At 38.9% G+C, this 14,556-nt stretch overlaps 1 protein-coding gene across 1 annotated transcript in view; it reads right to left on the bottom strand.

Moving 5' to 3' along the window:
* Nucleotides 1–14,556, bottom strand: part of NT5DC1 (5'-nucleotidase domain containing 1) — a 123,531-nt gene that overhangs the window by 18,905 nt on the left and 90,070 nt on the right. The window lies entirely within an intron of this gene.

Here is a 14,556-nt window from a genome sequence, read left to right as displayed (position 1 = left end):
GAAACATCTGATCCATGCCTGGTTCCAAGGCATGGATATGTCCCAGTGTCCACGTAACCTTGTTGCTTTTTCATATCCATGTGCTATTGCCAGATGAACTCCTTTTAGCTTCTTGCTGGAGCCAAAATAGTAGTCTCAATGAACCAACAAACTACAATTTCATCAGAAATAATAATATTAATGTCTTTTGTCTATTGAACTGGTGAAACAAAAAGTTGATTTTGTTATTTAGTCTCAAACATGTCTTAACTTTATGCCAGAGAAAGAAGAGTTAGAAACCAATACCGTACTTAGATCTGACTTAAGTGTAATATCAGAACTTCAGTTTTCCTCTTGCTTTACAGAATTTTTCGAAGTACTTAAAATGTTAGGAATAAGAGGAAAAGAGCAACTTCTATTTGGTTAGAGACTGCTGAAAGCTGAAATGCAAATTTTGAAGAATGGTGAAATGCTAAGACAGCTTTATATTTAAGAGCACTGAAGATGCACATGGTGCAATACATTGGTCTTTGAAATAAATGAAAAAAGAAGCACAAAGAGGGAAATGGGTATGTGGAGAAAGGAATCAAACAAATCTTTAATATTATGAATCTAAGAATTTGAACAAACAAAGACAAAACAATTCTATATTTAAGAGTGTTTTATAAACTAGGAAGAAACAAGGAAATTCAAAGTTGACATTAACAATTCATGTAGAACTTGTGTGGAAATGCCTTTTCCTTTGTTCTTCTTCAGGAATGTAACAATAATTACAATAATACTAAATATAATAGCATCCATTAAAAAAAGTCCTTATTTCCTGACTATCAAAACCTTTGATCAAACAACTTCTGAGTAAACAGAAATTGTCAAAACAGTACATTTATTTCATTTTCCTTGTATTTTTAGACATGTTGGGATGGTTGGCTGAACAAGTAGACACAATTTTCAAATTACATGGTCATAGAAACCTATAAAACAACTCTTTTGAGATGCTGTAAATTTTTTTGAAATTTGTGAAGATTTGTATATCTACCATTGTCTCTCCATTCAATCAAAACAGTGGAGAAAAATGGGAGATTTTATGAGAGATAATTTCAGAATAATAACATTGCATTTACAAACAGGAGCTCTATGTATTACAGAAGCTTCAGGAGGCTCCAGCAAAGAGCAAACCCCTGCTTGCTACCTCTATGGAATGGCATAAGGGGAAGTCCTGGCTGCAAGAATTCACTCTAATTACAAGGTAGAAGTCCTCTCACTCTGTGAGAGCTATTACTGTCACCCCTAGCAATGGGATTAATCTCACTTAACTCAAGGCATCCGGAATTTAGGCTTCTAATTCACAGTTACAATCTGAACTAGCTGGCCAGGAACCTGTGGTAGGCAAATGACAGTGCCACAAGCATTTTCTAGGGGTGCCAGATCTGAAGAAGGAAAGGATTTAATTAAGTTAGAAACTTTCCTTCAGGCAAAGAAATAAAGGGAAAGTAATTTCTCCTTTAGAAAGAGGCAGCACACAGTACTGAGATATCTAGTTCATTATGAGAAAACTTCAAATTTGGAAGGAACTTCATAAATTTTGAGGAATTAGAGAAAGTACTTCAAAATATTTGAGTTGTAGGGTCATAGGGATAACAACTGTGAATGGACAAACTTTGCCTTGAACCATCCCTTATGGCTGCTTGTGCTCACACATTGAGGGGTGACTGTGTCCATTTTATTACTGTAATCTGGAGTGGAAGGGAATGGATGATGTTCCAGTTGCAATAAGTCATTAATGAGAACAGTTTCTAATTCACTTACATTTGTCCAGTAGTAAAATACAGCTAAAAAAATTATTCTTCAGCACTGCTCTTTAAGGCTTTTTGCAGAGGTTCTGCCATGTAAAAATTGATACACAATGACTTAAAAATCCATCAATGACACCACTGGCTCTGGCCTTGTATCCTTCAGATGGTAGCTACATGACAGCATTGAAGAAATCTGCAAATTTCCTGCAAAAATGCTGCATAAATGTGATTATGGTATTTCCTAATATATATGAGATATTCTAAGATGAACACTAGCTACACTCAGTCAAAAGCAAAACTGCTGCTGACCCTCTTTCCACTTTGCTGTTATTGATTCTTAAAAGTTCATGCAAAGGTCAGAAATGCTATAAATATTTGTCCAGCAGGAAGTAACATACATAGACGGGGATGCTTTAGGTCTTATAAGCTAGGAAAAGGAGATGTCCTGACAATTTCAAACAGACTGGATAACCAAAAAGAATTTCTCTGATGATTCTGAAGCCTCATATAACCCTGCAACCCAGATTCCTGTCTGTAGACTGAAAACATGCCATGTCAAGAAATGTAAAGGTACCAAGTAAGTAAAATTATAATAATTAAACCCAGAAGATCATCCTGTTAAAACACTTGCCCAAACCTAACTGTGATTCAGAGTAGTCTTCCTGAGAGGAAGTTACTGTTCCTTTTTAAAAACAACGAAAGCTTTACTCATGCTGGGGCAATATTAACATTGCTGGGATGGCAATTTCCATATAGCTTTGTCTAACAGCTGGGAAATGGTTTCTAACTCAGAAATATACTTTCATCACCAATAAAAAATAAGTTTTTTCAGATAAACCAGTTCACTAACAAGACTCAGTATCCTTTTTCTTGTGAGAATTTTCTTGCCTACCTTTAAATGTGCATTGCAGCTTTAAAACGGCCAGAGGAACATCTGGTTTCATTCTGAATGATTATGCAAAAAGTAATCAGTGAGGCTTATTCTCATTTAAATGACAACTGATGGTAATTTACTTTGGCAAAGAGTCACTTTTTGGGAGAGACTTTGCACAGCTTGCTCAGTGCCATCTGCTCTGTGTCCTCTTATGGGTTATACCTGCTGAGATGGAAAGGCTCTGAACCTGGGGATCTACCCCCAGCCCAGCTGGTGTTTACACTGTTAGACCCCAGGCCATGGGACAGGGCTCTTGGCTGGGAAGCACGAGGTTAGGAGAGAAGCTGAAGTGAGGGCAAATTGATGCTTCAACAGTCATTCACCCACACTGAGCCACACCTACACCCAGGTTCATTTTCATCTCTTCAGCACCCCTGAGGCACCACCCTGTGCTGCTCACCCGGCTGGATGCCTGCAGTGAGTGTTGGCTACACTCTGGGGCCAGGACCGGCTAGTGACTCACCAGGGAGCCTGAGAACAGCTCATATCAACTTGACTGGGCAGATACCAGGGAAAGAAAGCAATTCCAAATGCCCAGAGGCCCTGCCAGCCGAAAGTGTGCTGGGTTTACCTACAATGTGCATACAGCCCGTCCTTCTGCTTTTCGCTGGACAGCCTTTAACCCCTTTCCACAGCTGCACTAGCTATTAGGGTTACTGGTATTTTTTTTCCCCCACTTTGAGCTGTGCAGAAGAATGAAGAACCTGTCAGCTCTGTCTCTGCCCGTGCCTGTACCTGCTCCTGCCTCTTCTTGCCCATGGGCAGCTCTGGTGGCCTCCCTCTGCCTGCAGGCACCTCATGCAGATGGGCTCACATGTTCAGCAACTGCAGCTCTGGTTACCAACAAGGGGGTTACAGTAAAACAAGGCCATTGTATGGTCCACAACTATCACACTGATACGCCTCTCTGCAATTTAAAATGATGCCATTTCAGACCCTCAGGGCATTAATATAAAAGCGCCGTTATGTTTCGGTCTCGCTTGCAAACACAGTCTGGTTCTGGATAGCATTTTGAGCTCACTTAAGAAAGACAAACTCCTTTCCACAAGGGAAATCAGAGCAGGAAAATGCATCATTTTACAAGGACAAAGGGACCTGCACAGGTGGGTTTTTCCAGTTGTAAAGGTATAACAAGAAGGGATGACATAAGCTGTACAGTTTCCCTGTGGGCATGTTCTCCACGAAGAAAGCAAGCACTTACAAGATTCCTGGAGGTAAAACTTCATACCCCATGGGCACCCTTCTAAGGCTACCACCCAAAACTCCCGTGTATAGACCAATCAACTTTGCTATGTGGTTTCCAGGATTCACTCAGGTATTAGTGTGTGTTTTGCTACCCCTGAATTACTTCTGTGCCCTGGAAGCAGCTGTGAAATCCAACTGCCTGTGCATCAGCACTTGCCAGTCCCCTGTCTGACTGCAGCAAAATGATAAAGAACAAATTATTCCCTTAATGTAGGGAATAATAAAATAAAATGTTAAGGCTTCCCAAACTGACTGGTGATTTTGGTCATGTTCATTCTTGGGTGTCCAATCTGTTGCGGGGTTTTGTTTGTTTGTTTGTTTGTTTTCCCAGAAATAGGTGAAGATCACCTCCCCTTCTTGTCTTTCCATCACCTTGCCTTTTTTGGGGTGGCTTATGGCTGGTGAGATGGAGGCTGAACTAATCAAAGTAAAAATTCAGTTTTGAAAGCTGGAACATGATTTTAAGTTTTACATAGGCAGTGATACATCTTTCTTATGCTTAGCAATCCCAACATATGTGTGTTCGATGGAGGACTAAATAACAGTACTACTAAAAGTTGGCAATGCTCCAGAAGAATACCACAGAGAAAGCTGAGGAAAAAATACAGATACCACCCTGTGGAAAAAAAATAAACTTTTTCTTTATAATTCATAAGTACTGTTTATCACATTACTAACAATTACTTCTCTCAGGAAGGACTTCTGTCCTTATGCTATTTTGTGAGGCCTGGTAAGACCAAAGTACAAAATAGTGTCTTTTCAAATTGCTCTGGGCATATATAAAAGCCACAGAATCCTTTGAGCAGATTTTTTTTTAGAGTTTTTATTTTTTTTAGTTTTACCAAAACCTTTTACACTTTTATTAAAATCTGCCTTACTGCTTAAATTGTGCCAAGCAACAGGCTATGCAGAGATAAGATTGACGTTTTACTTGTTTGGAAGAAAATCAGTAGTTCCTTCACAGACGTCAGCAAATAAGTTTCTCTGAAGTTTAACTTGTTTGTAAGAAAATCAGTCGTGTTTTTAGAGAAGTCAGCAAATCAGTTTCTCTAGGAGGTTTTGATTGTTGTGTTACAGGAACTGAAAATAACAGCTCCCAACAGATTAAGTAATTTGTTTTCAAAACTGTTAATGCTTTAACTTTCTGCCTTTCCAGGAACAGTCTGGTTAACAAAGCCTTTCTGTTTGAAACACTGATATGATAAAATACCAGCAAGGCCGTTTTTTTCTCAGAAAAGAAAAATCACTTTTTGGAAAATGATTCTCCTACAAGTTCACTTTTAATTGCAGTTCATGTGCAAATCTGGCAAAGGTTTTCCTTTTTTTAAAAAAATTTAATTGCATTTATGAATAAGAAAACTTCTACTCTGCAAAGGTTATGTATAAATACAGAACTTCACCTCCTCCTTGCACATATTTTGTAAGGGATTTTTGTTCTGTTTTTTTTTTAAATTGGGATCTTGGAAAGGTACAAAGTAGTATGAAAAGAAATGAATTCCCTCTCTAAAGCAGTTTTGTTCTAGATCTCATTAGTTTTGTAAAAAGATCCAGAGCCTTATAAATGAGGAACTTCTAAAATTAAGAAAAATAACCATGTTAAAATAAGTACCATAGTCTTCCTAGAGATCCCTATATAATTATGGAGAGAGACAGGCTTTTCCAGAAAGCACTTCCAATTAAAATAAGTTAGGAAAGGTAGGTAATTGAGGAAAAAACCCATGACATAAACATTCCAGGAATATACAGTTCAGTTCAAGCACCTGTCCACAGCTGTTCTTAGCAGAGTGTACATGAGGTGGAAGCAGAACACAGAGGGAAACAGAGAAGATGAGATGAGGGCCATCAGACAGTTCAGACCTAAACTGTGACTTCAGAAAAATGTCTCAATTTCTGAATTAAAATCAAAGTAAGACACACAAAGAATCTTCTTTGCACTATGTGCAAAGACTACAATCCTTTCAAGTCTCTCTAGTAATACATCCTGAAATTAGCATATTAACATTTGCTCTCGGACCACACTTTTCCCCACTGAAAACTGAAATGTAATGGGGAAGAACTCCCTGCCATAATTTACCTTGGCCTTCGACTTAAAAAAAAAACCAAACAAACCTCAAGGACCAAAAAAAGAACAAAAGTTCTTTAATCCTCAATTACAGAAAAGTGGAGAACTTTTTTCCCTATATCTTAATACTGCAGGTATAAAATACGTATGAAAACTGGAACAGACAAATTGATTCCGAAGAAATGTATCCCCACAAAGCAATATAGGGACCTTGCTGCAAGGGTCTTTAGCTTTTCATTTTTTCAATTCCCTAAAATATGTTATTTCAAAGGGAATAATGATTTTGTAGGAGACATGAACATGCAGAGTTATTGCACATACTGATTTATCTGGAATATCCAATAGACATTTTCATTAACTTTTATATGATAACTATTTATCATTAGATTGATAACTATTTATCAAACTAGATTGATTTATGATTTATAAGTAGTTCCATTCTTTTCTCCTATTTTATTACACTATCCCAAATCCCTACTTTAATTTTATTGATTATTCTGTCTGGAGTTCCAGCCCAAATACTGCCTGCCTCTGAAGGCGGGCAGTTCTATAGCAACCTTTAAGGACTAACTTAAATCTTAAGATTGTAAATGCAGAAAAATAAATTTGGGAATTAAAAATAAAGAAACAGATAAACCCACGCAGCTCTCTGCCTTTTAGTAACTGTACAAGTACAGCTGCAGATAGTGGATATTAAAGCTCAGCTTTAGTAATTAAAAAGAAGAACCCCAGCCAAACCCAGTATTTCTCAGGAAAACTGAATGCCTTAGAATAATCTTTTTCTCTGGAAATACAAACTAACATCTGAGACTACTGAGAGAAGGGTTCTGGCTTCTGTTGACCCAAGAATTCTTTTTATCTCATGGTAGCAGAGAAGCATTTCATTGCACATGTAAAAAAAAAATACTGATATTCAATCTATTTGAATATGGTTGTAAGGGAAGACACTACCTCAGCATTGCTTCATATCTGTATTAAATAGTGTTATTATAGGTTATTTATAATACTTGGCACCTCAAGCAACAATCAAAGAAAAAAAATTTAATTAGAATATAATGGCATTAAATAGTTAAGGATCATTTTCTCTTAGAAAATACAGTAACTGTAACTAATAGTTTAAAATCATAGATATGAAAGAGTATCAAACATACCCTAATTACACTAGGTGGCTTTGTTCAGTAGCAAATGCACTTATTTCCTGATATATTTTCCTTATATTTTGTTTCCCTTTGCTTAAGCTAATGTTCAAGAGGCACCAAAAGAGTTTGGGACCTAACTGTGACTTTAGACTCTCCTCTTGGAGTCATGTTTCTGTTCATGTACCATTAGTGAATCCCAATGGTGATTTTGCAATTTTTTTTGCAATGAGGATGATTTTATTATAGTCTCTATTGCATTTTATATTATTACTATTCCTTCTAGATAAAAACATTGCAAAAGATGGGAAAGAGAAGGTGTGAGCATATGATGGAAGACAGATGTAACAAGTTCACTCTTTAGGTGTGGGGACAATTTCATGGCCCTGTGGATCACAGTCATGGATGAATTCAAAGGAGGGACAAAGCAGGGTTAGAACAACTGGCAGAGGCTTTAGAAGCTGTTTGCTTCTGCTAAGGAGCCAAGTGTGTCAGGTAACACCATAATGAAAATCAACACGAAACCTTGTTCCTGTAGGATCTGCTGAGATACAGTACAAGTTCATATTTAATAAACAAAATGAAAAATATTAGGAAATGAATGTTCTCACAAACAGGAAGAGTTCTTACGTGTGAAACAGTCCCTATAAATCTCAGAACAATGTGACTGGGCTGGAGATGGCAAGTAAAAATGGAAACTATTCCTTTCTGGCAAAGTATATTTAGTTCTCCTTTGAAGGGAAGACTAACACAAAAGATTTGTAGTAATGAGTTTTCTCCAAATGATCTGACACGTTCTACGGCACATGGAGGATAGGGAGGTGATTCCAGCTAGCCAGCATGGGCATGGCTTCACCAAGGGAAAATCCTGTCTGACCAACCTAGTGTCTCTCTGTAATGGAGTAACTGCAACAGTGGATAAGGGAAAAGCTACAAATGCCATTTATCTGGACTCCTGTAAGGCCTTTGACATAGTCGCTGCAATATCCTTCTCTCCTGAGACCTCACCTGGAGTACAGCATCCAGCTCTTCAGCACAGGAAGAACACAGACCTATTGGAGTGAGTCCAGAGGAAGGCCGTAGAGTTGATCAGGGGGATGGAGCACCTCTTCTATGAGGAAAGGCTGAGAGAACTGTGATTGTTCAACCTGGAGAGAAGAAGGCTTTGGGGTGACCTAACTGCAGCTTTGAAGGAAGCTTACAGGAAAGATGAGGCAAGAATATTTACAAGGACATGTAGAACAGCACAATGGGAAATGGGCTTAAACTGAGAGTAGCTTTAGATTAGATATTAGGAAAAAATCTTTATTGTGAGGGTGGTGATACACTGGAACAGGATGCCCAGGGAAGTTGTGAATGCCCCTTCCCTGGAGGTATTCAAGGCCATACTGGATGGGGCTTGAAGCAACCTGGTCTACCGGAAGCTGTCCACGTTCACAGCAGGGAAGTTGCAACTAGATGATCCTCAAGGTCATCTTCTAACCCAAACCAATCTATGACTACCTTTCCAGTTCTTTATCTGTGCATTTTGTGTGGTTTGCAAAAATGTGCTTTACCTTGTTTCTCAGAACCAAGAGTATTGTGCCAGATCTCTCTATGCAGGAATTTCACAGATAAAATCTCTTGCTACTATTATTCCAGAAAAAACAATAGTTTTGGAGCATTCAGCCTTAGTCTGGCAGTATCAAAGAGGCAGCTGGAATCTGTGGACAGTAATAGTGTATGAAGTGGTTTTACAGCAGATAAGAATCAAGTTATAATGAACATGTTTGATAATGAAGAGAAAAAGTCCTGGGGTAGCTAACTCTATCTAGAAAAACATGCAGTATACATATTGAAGTTTAGGACATCTGGAGCCCAGTATGACTAATGAAGATAGATTGACAGTGAGACAAAGTGATGAAGACAGTGAGGAAGAAGATGGTACATCACTTTTGTTTTTGAGCTTTCAGGTTGAAAGAACTTATTCCTTTTGGAACATTAGCTGTGGAGGACTTAGGTTCACCTAAACAATGCAGCGTCCCACAACTGCTTACTAGCCAAGAAATGCCCATTTTTGTATTCTCTGACCTATTATTTTCCTGCACTTGGTCGGAGAGGCAGAGCTGCTCCTGAACAAGGTGACTCTCTACACAATTGATATTTAACCCATGTGTGATAAATCTACATCTGCTGTTTGTTGCACATCTCCTCTGCCACTTACCACTTTGCAGTTCTCCTGGTTGCTTCACAAACATTGGGTAAACTGCAGTATTTAGAAATTGGGAAAGTGAGGCAGAGATCAGCTATCATATCAAACTGAAGCAGATCTCAGCCCAGGCTTTGGTTATGATTCCTCCACATGTTCTCAACTCATTTCTAGGGCTCCTTTCTCTACTTGCTTCCAACAGCAGATCTGCAGTACAAAAAGCAAAATGTGCTTTCTGCAAAAAACAATTCCACAGACTAACCTTAATAAAAGCTTGACATTTTGGAGAACACACAAGAGAACTCTAAAGCTCCTTAATCAAAACCAGCACATACAGATTCATGGAAACTATGCTGAAGGGAAGCTTTCTGCATCAGTTGCCAGCTCTCGCTCTGCTAGGAATGTACCGTACACAATTTTATTTTTGCTTTACTACAAACTGCCTCAGTTTCAATTTCCAAATTGGTTATGAATCAAACCACAAGGTAACTCTTTATGAGATTGTCTAATCATCTACTTCTTTTGAATTCTACAGATGAAAATAATTACAGTGAGAACAAAGCCGAACAAAACCTCATGGAGAATAACGATGAATAAAACTCCTTACTTATATCACGTATTGTTTAAGCACATGTTATATATGTCAAACAATGTCTTTTACCCTGCAAAGTCATACTGGTAAGTCCCCTGTTTCACAGGTAATTTTTCTTTCTTCCAGGAATTCTGTTTGGATTTTGACATAGTTTTAAGAACTATAACATGGAGCTATTTCTCACAGGTTTGCAATAAATGTTAGTGGACCAGTAAAGCTTACAAACTTGTACTGATCCATCCCTCAGGCATCCCATACGGGTCTGTGCCACTTCTGCAAGACCTTTGGATTCCTTGAGGCTCTTGATCAGCACTGCAGGTCTGTAATTAGCCATGAGCACACCTCAGCTGGGATTCAGGCCCAGGTGCAGAAACACAGTGTGCAGGCTCTGCAAGGAAGCGCAGCCCTGGCTCAATGGGCCAGTGTCTTCTGTGCAGTGTGGGCACTGCAGAGCCCTCCGCAGACCAGGTCTGCTGGCTCCTCATTGCCTGCAGCGTGGGGTGGCTGAGGATAAATGACTGACAGCCAGAACACTTTCTACACACTGCTGTTTCTGTATCTATTCCTGGTTCTTCATTGTTTCAAAACAGACCTCTGATTTTTAACATATGGCAGCAACCTTACAACGCAATTCCGAGTCGATTTTTGTGGCAGGGAGTGTGGTGGCTTTCGCTGGGGCAGAGTTAATTTCCTCCAAGTGGCCGGTAGGGGGCTGTGCTTTGTGTTTTGGATTTGTGCTGAGCACAGTGCTAAAAAGTGCTGAGCTTACACAGTCAAGGCCTTTCCTGCTTTTAGTACTTCCAGGCTGGCAAGGAAAGTTGGAGGTGCCATAGGAGTTTGGGAGGAGACACAGCTGGGACAGGTGACCCCAACTAACTATTGGGAATATTCCAGACCTTATGACACCATGCCCAGTATATAAAATGAGGGGAGGAAGAAGGAAGGGAGACACACAGTAACGGAGTTTGCTTTCTCAAGTCACTGTTACGTGTGATAGGGCCCTGCCGTCCTGGGGATTGCTGAATACCTGCCTGCCCATGGGAAGCTGTGAATTGTTCTGTTTTGCTGTCACTATTAAACTGTCTTTATCTCAACCGATGAGTTTTCTGCCTTTTACCCTCTGATTCTCCATCCAATCCTGCTGGTAGAGGAGTGAGCGAGTGGCTTGGCTGCTGGCTGGGGTGAAACCATGACAGTGAGAGGCTTGCAACTCCATTAAAAAATAACTTCTTAAAATGATCCATTTCTCTGATATAGATTTGTAAAGAAAAAAAGCCAGATTTTGAATAAGCCACCAAGGGTGTAACATCCTACTTAGAAACAGTAGTAAAGTCTGGTATTAATCTACATAAATTTATAAGCTTTCCAGTGGAACATTTATTATTCCATGGACAAAATAAAATGTATCTGTTTAACCATCTAATAATAAAATTGTACAAAAGAAATCAAATGGAAGTATGTATTCTCTTAACACCAGAACAGCTGTTGAGTTGTGCATGGTTTGTCTCCCTAGTGTTCTTTTCACTCTTTTGAAATTTTCAATTTAGTTCTCCCCCTGCAATCACAGACACTGTTGATGGACACTTTTGTATGTGCTAGGGAACAGAATGAAGGTGAAAAGACACTCATAGCCATAATTCCACCCTTCTAGTCTAGAATTGTGAGTATTGAATCAAATAACCTGTATAAAAAATTGCTAGAAATTCTTTAGCATTTCTATGGAAACATAAACATGAAAACTCTAGCTATTATTTCAGAATGGCTGCCTCTACTGCTGGAACAAACCTGATGGTGTTATTAGCACCATGCACTAACCATCTGAGCTAATCTCAGGGCTAATAATAAGAGTAGGCTTGGCAAGCCTTGCTCTTGTATGTAAATGTGCATTTCCTTTTGTCTTCCATACAGAACTGGGTCTCCACATTCAGTCTAAAGTCTGCCATAAATCCCAAGTATTTTTATGCATCACGTATTATCACACTGTAGTCTGAGTGCTCACTGTTTTGCTTCTAAATCTTGTCTCTTTTTCTTTGAGAATACGAAGGAAAAAAATCGTCTCTTAATAAAATTTTTATGTCCTGGAGAAGAATTCCCTTAGGCCAGATAATCTGTTTCCTGAGCACTGTTTTGTCTGGAATACAAAGTGGTCGTTTAGGCATTTTGGCTTTGGTTTTGAAAAAACAGACTTGGGCTATGGCAATTTATGTTCTGTGGGCACCTACTGGCAGGAGAGGATTGGGTTGACAGGCCCTTAGCTCATTCTGCTGTAAAAAGAATCGATTTTTTTATTAATTTGGCTTCCTAAGTGAGGAAGTTTCCCTGCCTTATCTCTCTGGTACAATCCATATCAGACTGTACCACAGTTCTACTCTCTGCTAGCATCCTGAAATAAAAGATAATAAAGAAACAACACCAGAAGGTGATCACAAAATTATGACTGAGGATTTTCTATAGGTGTTGACTTTTAATGACCTCCCAATCACATGGTGTGTGTGCTTAAACGCATTTGACATGCTTTTCTATGAAGGAAGTTTCTTTCATTAAAATGAAACATAAACTAGGCCTGAACACTGGTATGTGGTTGTCTTCCAAAATAAACAACTAATTGAGCTTATCTATTGAATATTGAATATCATCATTATCTATTGAACTATTGAATAATTTGATTGATTTCAGTATAGAGCACATAAAGTTCATGGGTCCAATTCTGTGAAATTATAAAGGATATCTTAATGAACCATAAAAATTAAATCTAGCACAGATAATTGAAATAATGTCAATTTTTCCATTAGGCTAAATCTTTAAAAAGGGCTAAAAGGATTTTCACAGTCAAGACTGAGGAGTCCTTATTCAAACTCAGTTTACAGTTCTTCACTGCTTCTGGATTAGGACAATAGATGACTTAGGTGAATATGCATATCTGCCAGAGATACGATTCAGGGAAGGTCATTCAATATTTTGGTTCCTTAGCTCAAACAGAAAAGCCAGTGCTTTTCTTTTTCTACCATTTGTTTATCTGGTTTGCCTGTGGGCTCCTTGAAGACAAAAACTGACTCTTATCATGTCCTTGCACAATACCTTAAAGAAAAGGGATTTGAGCTTTATCCTTCAAGACCTTGAATGTAACATGATATAATCAATAGCTAGGATTTTGTGGTAGTGTTACTGTAGTAGTTACTGTAACTCCTTTTAAAAATGAAAATACACTCTCTATACACAAAGAATTCTGTTTTGGAGTACTTGGCAATTATGCTAAACATGTTTTCCAGTTTTAACAAAAGGAATATTGTAGATACCATGCTTTTGAAGGCAGCAGTTTAAACTGTCTTTGAACTAGCTTTCTGTAATATTCTTATCAGCTCTGTGCCAAACACGCTATTTAATATCAAAGGTAATCAGCTGAAGCAACCCCTGCTGTCTTTACGCAGAAGCAAGTTGCAGTTTTTCACTGTTCTGATTTTTGGATGAATAACTTATTATTCCTTTTATCCTCTGAGGTACTTTGAACACTATGCAAACATATAAAGACCTTGGCCTGATACATTTACTGTAAGTTTTTCTTCTTTTAAAGGATGGGCATTGGAGAATGCATCCACAGCTCAGCATTCATCTCAATACTCAGCAAGAAGGAGATGCCTTAATTCAAACACTGTTTAATTTTTTTCTTAAAAAAAACCCCACCAAACCCCCCCCCAAAAAACCCAACATAGACAAGGAGTTGTTTATGAACAATGGAAATAATGGGGACTATCTTCCTATGAAGTTGTGTCCTGCTGTTGCATTCACTGAATGTCTGTTAGGGTGCAGAGTCTCCTGGGTGATTTTCCAGTAGCTGGGTCGTTTGTCGCTAGGCTCAAATGGACGGACACTCAGCTATCTAATCAAGGGGAAGTTTATACTGCAGCCTTTCTCTGTGTTGGCAGTGATAGGTCCATCTTTTCCTCTCCAGCCTGCTGAGGCTGTAATATCTCTGAGAATGCTAGGCCAGACTCAAATGTGGTTGAAATTGCAGTATTGATAGAGGTTTGCAGTAGGGGATGGGTGGAAATTCCTACCCACACAGACCATGATATTGCATAATCTTCAATGCTTAGGCAAACAGAGTAAATGTTAAAGAATTAGCCTGTGTCCTGGTAGCTCTTCTGGCTAATATAGTTGAGACATAGGAGCTCAAGAAGGAGCACCAAACCCAATTTCCACTGGCTGGTTCAGCTGATAACCAGGTACCTCCCATGGCCAGTTTCAGGCATCAGCTGAAATCGCAGCCCTTGGCCTGTGCTCCAGGTTTATAATGAATTGCTGTAGTCAGGCCAACATGGTTCCCTCCTGGTAGAAACAGAAACAGATTTGCTGCACAACCGCCAGCTTCTGATGTGCTGTAAAACGCTGGAGTGGACCCATCATTTGTATAAATAAATTTGTATAAACAACGTGATGACATCTAGCCTCACAGCACTTCTGAAGCAAGTACCAGTAATGCCCATTCAAAAAACAACCCCAAACAAACAGAACAAAACACACTCACTCCACTCCTCTTCCTAAAAAAAGGAATGGCTTCCCAGCTCAGATTGCTGAGAGAAATGTGCTATAAGGGAAAAGTCATTCTTTGGCCTCCACATGGTCTAAC

Source organism: Prinia subflava, chromosome 2 (genome assembly GCF_021018805.1).
Source record: "Prinia subflava isolate CZ2003 ecotype Zambia chromosome 2, Cam_Psub_1.2, whole genome shotgun sequence".
NCBI classification, from domain to species: domain Eukaryota; kingdom Metazoa; phylum Chordata; class Aves; order Passeriformes; family Cisticolidae; genus Prinia; species Prinia subflava.
Note: the sequence above shows the minus strand (reverse complement) of the source record. Positions and strands in the feature narration are given on the sequence as shown.